Consider the following 11,403-nt stretch of genomic DNA (forward strand, 5'->3'; position numbering starts at 1 on the left):
AGGTTCTTGATGATTTTCTTGAAACTTAAGCTTGAATCCCTTGTTTTTTCTGAAGAGTCTAGGGTTTGTTCTTGATAAAAGAATGACTTTCTTCGAGAGGATTTAGAGAATAGGATGAAAATTAATGCTTTTAGAACCCTTAATCCTATATTATGGACCAATTAGATGAAAGGAAAAAAACCATTTTTTCTTGCCTAAATGAGAACAAAAGTTGGAAAAATTGAGGGGCAGGCAATGGGGCGGGCGCTGCAGGCTCTGGTACGGTGCACATGATATGGCACTACGGGCTCCACTGCGATGCACTACAGGCAACGCCATGGGATTATCCCAATTAGGCTACTATTTTGGACTTCCAAACATACCCTAATGCTCGTTCAAAAATTTTAAAACTCGCTCGAGATATATCTTTCACATCCCCTATCATGAATCAACTTTAAAATCGACATTCCAAGGCTTGGAAGGTCAAAAATAATATCATCGAAGTTTAGAAACTTTAGAAATGACTATGTCCTAACACTTAGTGAAATTTTCTATGTTTGCAACCCTTTTAACATGCAATAGTAAGCTAAAAAAAGCTAGGATGTTACAGGGTCTTACAATATCTCCTCCTTAGGAATATTCATCCTCAAATAAGACTGGTTTAGCTGAGAGTATTGAATAACAAGGATTACATTCTGAATGTACATAATTGAAAACATGACTACATGACTGTGTTTGAAACATGATGAATGACTGAACTAATCTTGTGAATACATGCCATGACATGATAATGGTTATAAGAATGAGATTGAAATGAGAGAGTCTACATATGAGTAACCACTTCCTCAGGCTGATTTGGTTTCGTGAAGAGAAGTTGAGAGGTTTCGTACATGAAAATCTCAGGGTATTATAACATCTAACCTATGGGATAGCTTGTCCCCCAAATGATACTATCTTGACTAAAATACTAAGAAAAGACTGAAATGATGCACGGGACACTTACGGACTGAATCATGTTTGAATATCTAGAAACTAAAACTGAGGCCTAAGGAATAGAGTTGCAATGATATGAATTCATCAAAAGGACTAAACTGAGGACATACATAACATAAGATATGAATTTTTCTGATCATTAGGATTGTATCATGATTACTGGAACTGAACATACTTTAAAGCATCAGTACATAAGTCGTGAGATAAATCGCTAGAATTTTGGAGTTCGTAAATTCATGCAACATAGTTCAGACTGCTAGGTGAACTAGAACTCCTTATACTAGGAACTGGAAGTGTCATAATTCTCTATGATGGTGTAATACCCCATATTTCCCTAGCTTAAATTAGCTTTCAGTTCATGAGTTATAAAATATAATTTTTTTTAAATACTTAAGATATTTCAGTTTAGATCCTTCCATTGTGTAGGAAATTGAATTAGCTTACCAACGATATAAAATTTGCCTAAATCCAATAATCGGGTAAGAAGTTATGGCTATTTTAAGTTTCAACCATTAAATACCATCATTCAGGGTAGTAGCGCATCGCGAAGTATGTAAAAATGACAATTGCCAGTTTCCAATGAGGTACCACATTACCTAGGCATCACGCCATAACTTATTTTCATAATTATCAATTTCCAGTAAAGCAACATGATTGTACCGCATCATGCCAAGATTCCAGGTCCCATCCAATATTGAAACGTGATTCCACCATGTCGCGCCACCAGGCACATTTCCAGTTGTCATTTTCCAGTGGTTTGGTATGATAATAGGGCATCGTACCAAGTGTAATTTCAGAAATTTTTTATGAAAATCGAAAGTTTTGTCCAGGGTTAAATTGGTCCTTTCTCATAATTTTAATCCACCCAAGTGTGGTATTTAAGCCCTAAAAATGTTTTAAGTGCATTGTTTAATAGTTTTCCTCTAAATCAATAAGCTCACTCTCTCAAATTAGCAAAACCCTAACTTCAAGAAATCAAGAACAAGCCAAATAATTCCTTCAAAAGTCTTCAAGAACTGATATTCCAAGGTATGTTAGGTGTTCATTCATGGGTTCCTTTCACCCATGAAGTCCAAGAACCTTTTTTTCAAAATACAAAGATTATGTATTTATGAATTTCCATGATTTAGTGGAATTGAATTCATGTTCATGTTATTGTTGGGTTTTAGTCCATGATTTAGATTACCAGTTTCAATAATTTAACCTATTATGTGTTGAATTATATGATATTCATGATGAATCCTTCAATTTGCAAGTTTATTGTTGTAACCATGTTAACCCTAAGTGTTTATGATTTAATGAACCAAGTATGCTTCCCATGTGTTTGATAAATTGTCTATGATAATGAAATAATGCCATTATAGCATACTAACATGTATTTCCCAATCACATACAAGCTTATGCATGTAAGTGTTTGATAAAATGCTTATGTGATTTGACTAGTGAAGACATGACATGTACTTATGTGATTCTATTTATGCATAAGTTCTCTTATATCAAGTGTTTGATAGAATATCTAAATGAGTGCATGGTTAGCAAACAAGTATTGTTATGCCTTTGTGATTATGCTGTGCTTTATTTTTTATGTTATCGAGTCCGGGAGTATTTAACACCTAACAATTTAGTTGTTTACCTAGAGCCAGTGTCAGTACAAAATAGTATCATTCATGTCATGATCTGTAGTACTCTCAGTCAGTTTCAGAACTTAGTAGAACTCAATCAGCTATAGAACTCACGAAATAACTTTAAAAAAACTCAGTATCAGTCTAGTCTAGTTCTGTATACTCAATTTAGTGTCTTTCTATTGGGAGTAGGATTTAGAACCGAGCAAATGAAGGGATGACAGCTACCCCATCAGAGAGGCAGAGTCGTTAGTATCAGTCCTTGTACTCTAGAATTGTGTAGCCAGCGCAGGATGAGGAGTCACCCATCAGACTAGGCTTGACTACTTCCCAGGGGTCACCCGTTTGTTTAGGCTTGGATCTACCCATGTTTCACCTATAAGTTAGGATTGGCATCCTAGTTTTTGAGTGTTAGTACCCGTGGCATGGTATTAGCACTTTTCCAACTAGGGCCATAGGTTGGAACCCGATTAGCTCAGATTTAGGGCATGTCGGTTAGATAATTTCCTCCCACAGTATCAGTTTTATTCTCAGCTTAGAATACAGTTCAGTTCTAAAGAATCGGCACTGTCAGACACAGTCACTCAGTATTAGTAATTTAGTTATCAATAACTTTATATATCAGTTACTCAGTCATCAGAACTCATTACTTAGCTTCAGAAAAGCTTAGTTATAGTATACATATATACATTGTATTACATACTTAGTATTTACAGTAGTTTCAATTATCCATGTACTCTCATATTCAGTTACTCTTTATCATTCCGTCAGTTACAGTTCATACATATGAACCCTTGCATTCAGCCTTACCTCATTTAGTATACCAGTACATTCTACATACTAACACATACTCTTTCTTTGCACTATGATGTCTCATATCATAGGTTCAGATGCTCCGATTCCCAACCGCGCTTAGGCAGATCCAGTTAGCAGTCGTAGATTTAGTAGTGAGTCCTCATCTATTGAGGATGTGCTTTTATTTCAGTATTTTAGTTTGTCAGTAGTTCAATAGTTGGAATTAGTTGGGGGTTTGTCCCATAATTCCATATTCAAATAGTTTAGTTAGAGGTTTTTACTCTAGACCAGTTCAGATAGTGTTTAGTTTTCAGATGCTTTTACCATATGTTATTATTTATACATATTTAGATTTTGAACCTTATGGTAATTCAGCCTAATTGCGCATTTATTTCAGTATTACTATGCAGTGCTAAAAACAAATATCAGTCATGGGTTATCTTGTGGTCCTTCAAGGTCATAAGCATCGTTTGGCATCCAGGTTGTAGACTCGAGGCATTACAAAATTGGTATTAGAGCTTAAGGTTCAACAGAGTCCTAGGAAGTTTGAAAGTCGCATCTAGTAGAGTCTTGTGCATGGGTGTGCAGTGCGCCACACTTATGGACAGGAGGCAATGAGATATTTTAGGAAAATATTCCTTTTTTTCAATGTTCATATCATGTAAGTGAGCATAAGTTCAAGTTAAACTCTCAGTCTAATCTTTTTGTTCCTTCTGATTATAGAACCTTTCCTTGTGCTTACATTAGTAGGTAAATCTATTCCAATTAAATGAGTATATAGAAATTGCTCAGTTTCAGTGTTCCATAAAAAATTTTTTAGTTGAGTTCAGTAATAGAGTCATGTCATTTCAGTTTCTTGATGAACTAGTCCTTGACTGAAGGGGTAGTACCTCCGTTTCAGTTAATTTAAGTTTTAATCTTTTAAGATCGAGCTAGTAGAAAGAAAAGTTAAGAATTCTACCAGTGTTGAGGTTGCTATATGATGATTGTTGGGGCAATAGAAAGCTAAGAATCGTGTATCAAAAGGAATTACTAGCAGTGGACCTTACATTATCAGGAGTAGCCCTTCAGAATGAGTTTACTATTTATGAGTATTTTTATATCTTAGACTCTAGAGTTAAGTGGTCTCAGCTCAATTTAGAGTTTATTAAGTGGTTCACAGACTTAGAATAACGTCTTTAAGTTAAGGGGGAGATAGTAGAACAAGTAAGTAAGTTAGACTTTCTAATTTTAGTAGTAATGTCAGTATGTGTAGAGAAGCAGTGGGAGAGGTTGATGCCCAACCTGTCCTTACCTCAGTGCAAAGTTTTACACTTTAGATATCATGATATCTACTTATGTCTTACATATCATCTCTATAATCATAGTTCCTATTCGTTCACATTATTGAAAATCAAGTACGTTTGTAGTTTCAAGTATAAGGAGTTCTAGGTTCCTCAGTATTATGAATCATGTTCCATGAATACAGAAACTCCAAACTTAGGTCATGCAACTCATGACTCATGTACTCATGCCTTATAGTGTGCTTAGTTTCCATAACTTATGCTATACTTCTAATGATCAGTTAAATTTAGATTTATGTCATGTATAACCTCAGTCTAGATCTCTTGATAAATTCATGAGGTTGATATTCTATTTCTCAGGCCTTAGTTAAGTGTCAAGTTCATTATATTGTCCATTCATGGTTCAGATCACCATGTTTTAACCTTCAATGAACTCTCTTTATGAAATGATGTAGTGATGAGTAGTTGCTTAGAAGGGAGAGAGTAAATGTTTCATGTTAAGAAAAGATTGTTGCAAGCTAGTTTTACACGAGGTTGTAGTTATGAAGATAGGCTTGAATGTCATAATGATGTATAAGGGGCTAAATGCATTTCGGAGATTTAAGTAGGCTTGAACATTGTGGGAGAATTCAGTATAGATTAGACCTCATAAGGTAGAGTTATTAGGGCCCATATTACAAAATTTTAGCCATGTTGTGATTTCTTATTCAGATGTCTCATTCGGACCATGCCAAGATTTCCTAGCTCCCTAAAGTCAGTAGAACTTTATAGAAAGAGTGTCAAGAAATGCTCCAGTTGCGTATAAGTTTTCAGTATGAGTTAGTCTATAAAGCCAAGAATTTAGTTTAGCAATCAGGCAGACAAGTTTGTATGGTTTCCTAACTTTCCACCCAGTCGTACTATTCGAAGTTTCATGACTATGATTGTTCCAAGATAGGGCATCCTAGTAGTTACAAATTCAGCTCAGTTCATCTATCATGTCTCAGTTTTAGATCTTAGACATTTAGTTACGATTTGGTTTGTAGGTGCCTCGTGCATCATCCCATCTTTTCCTTAGTATCTCATCCAAGTTTGCATTCTTTGAAGGACATAGTGTCCCAATGGGAGATCCACTATAATCCCAAAGCTTTCATGTCCCAAACCTTCTATATTCTCTACATGTAATGAATCTAGTTTGGAGTAGTGGGTACTCATAAGTTGATCCTCACGTTCCAATCTCAGTCGTAAGCTATGTATTCAGGGGATCAGTTCAATTCAGGATATTCAGTACATGTATCAAGTTCCAGACTAAGTCATGACTTCATATTCCCTTTCATACATATTCAATAAATAATCTTAGCTTCATCAGTATTCTCAGTTTAAGGTGATAGTATTCCTTAGATTTACTAAGTTCCATAATCCAATTACAGTTATAAACTTAGTATTCATTACCGTTGCATATTCAGTCATGCATTCATGAATCAGTTCAGCCATGTACTCATGCATCAGATATGCATTTTCAGTATGAAAATTAGCTTATTAATAGTTTAGCTATGTAGTCATGATTTAGCATGCATGTTCAGTTTGTAAAATCAATCTATCAGTGTTCCTCACCTTAATCAGTCTCATTCGAGGATAAATGATTCCAAAGGGGAAGATATTGTAATACCCCATATTTCCCTAGCTTAAATTAACTCTTAGTCCATGAGTTATCCAATATAAATTTTTCTAAATACTCAGTATTTTCCAGTTTAGAGCCTACCATACGTAAGAAACTAAATTAGCTTTCCAACGATATAAAATTTGCCTAAATTCGATAACCCGGTAAGAAGTTATTGATATTTTAAGTTTTAGTCATTAAACGCCATCATTCAAGCCAGTAGCACATCGCGGAGTATGTGAAAAATGGCAATTATCAGTTTCCAGTGAGGTACCATGATACCGGCGCATCGCGCCATAGCTTATTTTTACAATTATTAACTTCCAGTAATGCAATGTGATCGTACTGCGTCGGAAAACGCTTCGAGGTCCTATCCAGTATTGCAATGTGATTCTACCACATCGTGCCACTAACCACATTCCCAGTTGTCATTTTTCAGTGGCTTGCCGCGATAATGGCACGAGGCGCCAGGGATAATATCAAAAAAAATTTATAGAAATCCAAAGTTTCGTCCAAGGTTAAATTGGTCCTTTCCGATAATTTTAATCCGCCCACATTTTAAGCTCATTTTTTAATAGTTTTCCCCCAAATCAACAAGCTTTATCTAGCAAATTATCAAAACCCTAAATTCAAGAAATCAAGAATAAGCCAAAGAATTTCTTAAAGAACTAATATTCCAAGGTATGTGAGGTGGTCATTCATGGGATCCTTTCACCCATGAAGTCCAAGAAACATTTTTTCAAAATATAAAGATTGTGTGTTTATAAATTTCCATGATTTAGTTAAATTAAATTCATGTTCATGTTATTGTTGGGTTTTAATCAATTATTTAGATTACAAGTTCTTAGAATTGATCCTAGTATGTGTTGAATTATGTGATATTCATCATGAATCCTTCAATTTTCAAGTTGATTTTTGTAACCATGTTAACCCTAAGTGTTGATGATTTAATGAACCAAGTATGCTTCCCATGTGTTTGATAAATTTTCTATTAGAATGAAATAATGTCATTATAGCATGCTAACATGTATTTCCCAATCACGTACAAGCTTATGCCTACAAGTGTTTGATCAAATGCTTCTATGATTTGACTAGTGAAGACATGAAATGTTATTAACTAATTCTATTCATACACAAGTTCACGTATATCAAGTATTTGATAGAATGTCTAAATTAGTGCATGGTTAGCAAGAAAGTATTGTTATGCCTTTATGATTATGCTATGCTTTATTTTTCATGCTATAGAGTCCTGGGGGTGTTTTATACCCGACAATTTAGTTGCTTACCTAGAGCCAGTGTTAGTTACAGAATAGTATCAATCTTTTCATGATCAGTAGTATGCTCATCTAGTTTTAGAACTCAGTCAGTTACAAAACTCAGGAAAAAAACTCAGAAAACTTCGTATTAGTCTAGTCTAGTTTCGTATACTCAGTTTAGTGTCTTTCAGTTGGGAGTAGGATTTAGCACCGAGTGAGTGCAGGGATGATGGCTTCCCTAGCTGAGAGCCAGAGTCATTAGTAGCATTCCTTGTACTCTAGAACTGCATAGCTAATGCAGGATGAAGAGTTACCCATTAGACTAAGCTGGACTACCTCCCAGGGGTCACCCATTAGATTAGGCTTGGCTTCGCCCAGGTGTCACATGTCAGTTAGGCTTGGAATCTTGGTTTTCCAATATGAGAACCTATGGCACAGTATTATCACCCTTCTAACTTGATTGTAGGTTGGACCTCGATTAGCTCAGATTTGTGGCCTTTCGATTAGATGATTTACTCACACAGTCTCAGTTTCAATCTCAGTTTAGAACTGAGTTTAGTTTTATAGAATCAGGAATGTCAGACACAGTCACTCAATATCAGTAATTCAGTTATCAGTAACTTCAGATATCAGCTACTCAATCATCAAAACTCAGTACTTATCTAATACCCAGCAATTTCCCAACTCAGTTTAGTCTTTAGTACACGAGAATCCAAAAGTACAGTTTTTTTATGGGTGGACTTTCTCATATTTAGACCCACCATTTTGTAGAAAATTCAATCAGATTTCCAATGATATAAAATTTGCCCAGATCTGATAACTGGGTAAGAAGTTATGCCTATTTTAAGTTTCAGTCATAAAACACCGTCATTTCAGTCAATAGCGCATCGCGCCATAGGTCCAAATGATAATTTTCAATTTCCAGTGTAAATCTGCGATCTCATCGTATCGTGAAGGGCCTCTAATTCCCAATTGTCCAAATCCAGTAAGGGTCCATGATTACATCGCATCGCACCGTCAGCCCAGTTCTCGGCTGTTAAATTCCAATTACACGCTACGATAGCGCAGCGTCATGTTAGGACCCTAAATCAAAAATTTTGATGAAAAATTAAAGTTTTATCGAAGGTCAAATTAGGCTTGACTTCCTATTCAGGGTCACCCGTCAGATATGCTTGACCACAGTAGTGTCTTTACCCATGGCATAGTATTGGCACCCTTCAAACTGGGGTTTTAGGAAGGACCCCACTTAATTTACTTAGAGGCATGTCGGAAGTGAGAACACCCACAGTTATAGTTTTAGTCTCAGTCTTTAGAATAGAACTCAGTCTTGTTTAATAGAATCAGAACTATAAGATACATACACTCAGTCATCAGTAATTCAAATTATCAGTAATCTTCAATTATCAGTAAGTTCAGTTATCAATTATTAGATTCAGTTCCAGTATACTCAGTTATAGTATGCACAGTATGTTCAGTAGTTACAAATCCTCCATGTATGCTAATCCAGCTCTTGAATATCATTCAGTTAGTTATTGTACAGCATATAAACCCATACATTCAGCCTTACCTTATTTAGCATACCAGTACATTCCCACATACTTGTCACATACTTGTTTCTTGTACTATGATGTCTCATATCATAGGTTTGGATGCTCAAGTTCCTGACCACACATAGCAAGCTCCAGTTATCAGTAGTAGTTATAGTAGTGAGTCCTTATACTCCGTGGATGTTAGATTACTTTAGTACATTCAGTAGTTCATTATTTCAGTAGTCGGAGTCAGTTGGCAACTTGTCCCATCAACTCCATATTCAGACAGTTAGAGGCTTTTCAGACTAGAATATTTCAGATAATTGTTCAGTATTTTAGTATTTTATTCAGTTTTGATTATAGTATTTTGAAACTTATGGAATTTCAGTCCATCATCCACATTATTACAATATTTTTATTAAGTACTCACAACAGGTACTAGTCATAGGTTAACATGTGGTCCTTCGGGGTCATAAGCATTGTGTAGCGTCCGGGGTACAGACTCGGGCATTACAAATATGGTATCAGAGCCTAAGTTTTAAAAGAGTCCTAGGATGTCTGAAAGTTGTATCTAGTAGAGTCATGTGCATAGGCGTGTAGGGCGCCACACTTATAGATAGAAGGCTATGTGATGTTCTAGGAATAGTTTCCCTTCTTTTAGTATTCATGTCATGCGAGTGAGCATGAGCTCCAGTTAAAAACTCTCATTCTAATCTGCTTCTTCCTTCTATTTACAAAACATGCCTCCCAAAAAGACTAATAAAAGAAGGACTAGAAATCAGTTAGCCCCTTATCCCGTTCAGGCAGATCTCCTGGATGAGCACGTCTCTTATGCAAAATTCAGAGTTGTATTCACTACTGTAGCCAATTTAGTCGCAACTCAAAATGAATGAACATCTGTTATTCTGGCCAACCCGGTAGCCAATACTACTGCAACTAGAATTTGTGACTTTACCTAAATAAATCCTCCCCTATTCTTAGGATCTAAGTCAGAAGAGGATCTACAGGAGTTCCTCGATCAGGTTTAGAAAGTCAAAAATATCATGGGAATGACCTCCAGTGAGAGTTCTGAGTTAGCCACCTACTAGATTTATAATGTGGCTCATACGTGGTTCAAACAGTGGAAGATAGATAGGGGCACAGATGCAGGGCCCGTAAAGTGGGAAGAGTTTGCTACTTCTTTTCTAGATAGATTTTTTTCCCTTAGAGTTGAGAGAGGACAAAGTGTTAGAATTTATAAATATCAGGCACGGTAACATGAGTGTGACAGAGTATTCCCTTAAGTTTACCCAATTAGCCAGATATGTTCCTCATGTGGTAGTGGAAAATAGGTCCAGGATAAGTAAGTTTGTGTCTGGAGTGTTAGATTGTATAGTTACTGAGTACAGAACTGCAATGATAATTAAGGAGATGGACATATCTAGACTAATGGTCCATATTCAACAGATTGAAAAGCAGAAGGCTAAAGAAAAAGAGAGGGAAAATAAGAGACCTACAACATGTAATTTTAATTTCAATCAGCCTAAGTCAGATGGTGGTAACCGTTCCCAGTTTCTCCTAAAGTTCTCAATCCTAGCTCTATCCTCATCCAGTGTACCAATGACCGAGGATAGCATAAGCAATGGTTTTACTAATCTATTTTGTGGAGAGTGTGGTAAATAATATCTGGGAGAGTGTAGGGCTAGGAGTAATATTTATTTTAGAAGTGGAAAAGCATACCATAGGCTCAGAGAATATGGGGTAGCTTCTTAGAGAGGTAGGGATATGTGCCATCAGGGTCAGTCTCATTAGTCACTTGTTTTATCCAGTCACCCAAATCAGCAGGGCTCTCTTTCCAATGTCATCCACGGTCAGCGTCTAAACAGATTTTATGCTTTTCAGTCCTGATAGGATCAGAAAAGTCCTTCTGATGTGGCCAATGGTAAGTTACAAATCTCCCCCTTATATATTTATTCCTTATTAGATCCATGGGTTTCTCTATCATTTGTAATTTCTTACATAGCAGTCCATTCCAAAGTTAAACCCTGAAATAGTAGAAGGGTTATTGATTTAGTTACCCACGAACTTAAAATAATGAATTTAACATAAGGGGGAGATGGTAGTATAGTACATGGTAAAAGATCATGCATGGTTACAGTTCCTAGTATAAGGAGTTCCAGATCACTCTATACTACGAATCAGGTTCCATTAGTTCAAAAATTCTAAACTCAGGTGATGCAGTTCATAACGCATATATTTATGTTTCCCAATGTGCACAGTTCCCATGACTAATGTTACACTCTTAATGTTCTGTGAAGTTTAGTTTAT

This window comes from Capsicum annuum, unplaced genomic scaffold, assembly GCF_002878395.1.
Source record: "Capsicum annuum cultivar UCD-10X-F1 unplaced genomic scaffold, UCD10Xv1.1 ctg3921, whole genome shotgun sequence".
NCBI lineage: Eukaryota > Viridiplantae > Streptophyta > Magnoliopsida > Solanales > Solanaceae > Capsicum > Capsicum annuum.